The sequence below is a fragment of the Coenobita brevimanus genome, chromosome 102, assembly GCF_032717465.1.
Source record: "Coenobita brevimanus isolate Jiangsu-jjx chromosome 102, ASM3271746v2, whole genome shotgun sequence".
Taxonomy (NCBI): domain Eukaryota; kingdom Metazoa; phylum Arthropoda; class Malacostraca; order Decapoda; family Coenobitidae; genus Coenobita; species Coenobita brevimanus.
Genome location: NC_137055.1, coordinates 11,475,655 through 11,478,008, shown reverse-complemented (window position 1 = coordinate 11,478,008; position 2,354 = coordinate 11,475,655). Strand labels below are relative to the sequence as shown.

Here is a 2,354-nt window from a genome sequence, read left to right as displayed (position 1 = left end):
AACATAGACAGTAAGTAGGTGTGACTGCAGTGGATAAGCGGGGCAAACTAACAAGGAAATAACCCCAAAGCCACACAACAGAACATGTCTTCGAGCAGCTCGGGTGATTCACATGCGTTAATCATGAAACAATGAACAAATCCCAAAAACAAGACAATAATATTTTTATCCTCTCCAGCACAATAAAATCTTTATTTTTTTATCGCACAATCGCCAGACGAGTTTCTTCGATCTGGAGAGGCTTTATGAACTGGAGGAAACAAAGTCAACCATTTTAACCCTTTCATTACTGATAGGAGGTGGGGGGGGGGGCTCTCTTAACCTATGTAAAACAATTTACAGCAAGGTATAAAATAAAAAACATCATCATACTTTCATTATATCATGGTGCGGTCTCTCATAGTAGTATGCGTTATCATGCTTTGATTATAGCATGGCGGGGTCTCTCACTGCAGCATACGTCATCACACTTGGATTATAATAAGGCAGGGACTCTCGTAGCAGCATACATTTACTTGGATCATAATATGGTGAACTGTTTCACAGTAGCATACGTCATTATGCCTAGACTGAATTATGTTTTTTTCCCTTCGTGTTCGTAGTATATGTCATTATACACAGGAGTTTATGATATGGTGGGGTCACACTTAGTGACTCAGCCTTTCCCATGCCTAGGGTATCTCATACAATATCACACGTTGCCTGGACCAGGATACATACAGTAAACGCACTTACGATCTGTCTGATGTTCTAACTTCATCAATAAATTTTAAGTTAAGAAACGAAAATAGCTGCAGGTTATAATTATAGTCTTCTGAAAAATCAGGAAAAGGAGTGCAAAAGCTTCCCTTGGCTAGTTCTTCCCATAAAAACATATTTCAGTTAACAAGGAATCGATTATAATTGTGTTCGAGAACCCTACCCGTGACCCATACACCGGTAGTCCTTAGTACTACTTCGCTCAGCATATTTCTGTTATTCTTGAGTCATCCTTAAGTCTTTATTCAGAATGTATGAACTTGAGGGATTAAATATGGCCTTCATTAAACCCATCCAATACAAGAACGTTTTTTATATTATTATTATTATTTTCTTACTATCTCCAAAAAAATATATGCAGGTTTGAGGGCACTTTCCCTACTGAAGGATTAGGTATGTCCTTCATTGTTCTTAATACACGAGATTATTCCCAGGGTGAACCATATCCTCTAGCAGTACTGCAGAATAATTTACGTCTTGATTATTTGACATCCAGCTGTAATACCATCTTTTGTTTATACGGTCTAAACGTTTATGCATTCGTTTTGACCTCGGCCAGTGAAAGTGGGAGGAGGTTATATATTCACCCCTGTGTGTCTGTTTGATTGTCCACAAGATATCTCAGGAAGTTATTAATGGGTTTTCATGAAATTTTATAGGCATATGGACCATGTGTTAAGGAAGAGTTTAATAACTGTTGCTGGCGATCTGAGTCAGAGTCCCTGTCTGGGACTTTGTTGTTTGTCCACAGTGCATCGCAAAAAGTTATCTATTGATTTTGATAAATTTTATGGATATGTGGGTCATGGGCCAGATTAAATTTGAGTTGTATGGTATAGGCGTTGGCGGAGGAATGCGATCTCTGATTTCTGCATTCATGCTCTATATAATGAATGCCCATACCACGTTGAGTACACCGCTTCCCGTCCGATCAGCGAAGGTAAGCAACGTTGGGTCTGGTTAGTACTTGGATGGGTGACCGCCTGGGAACACCAGATGCTGTTGGCATAACGTTCTCCCTACGTGTCGAGTGGGGTTGGTGGAGGATTAGTGCCCCTCCCTGTAAAACAATTAACTCTAAGCCCTTGGCCACCCAGTTTTGGGATACATGGCGTCTGGTAATGGATGGATGGATTTTTCGCTTATACAATAGCTACAATCCCCATGTTCGATATACAACCGTTCCTATACTGATTATATAATGAGGGATTCCTGTGCTACATAAAGAGTCATCGTAGGATATGGCAGGATCATTCCTTAGCCGACTAAAATCATCTGGCAGTAGCAAGAATACAAAATTAACCACTGGCTTCTATATCTCTTCTCCAATATCCGCAGCCTCACTATTCCCACAGTCTTCCTTGAAGGGCAATATTGGAAACTTAATAAAGGCATTATTTGTACACTTCATTACCGCCAGTGCGCTCATTTCATTATCTTTCTTCAGTTAGATTCTCTCCTCCCTCTCGTATTCACCAATTACCGATTTTTTTCATAACACCGGTACAACTACAAATAACAATTCGCTGGTTAACAGTTAACGTTCTTAATATAGGAAATGATTATTAACCCGATCAGCCCAACTACTTATTAAT

General features: G+C 39.6%; 1 pseudogene; it reads left to right on the top strand.

Annotated features, from left to right (window-relative positions):
- Positions 1 to 1,648: 1,648 nt before the first annotated feature.
- LOC145415510 (5S ribosomal RNA) lies at positions 1,649 to 1,767 on the top strand (annotated as a pseudogene).
- The last annotated feature ends 587 nt before the right edge of the window (positions 1,768 to 2,354 follow it).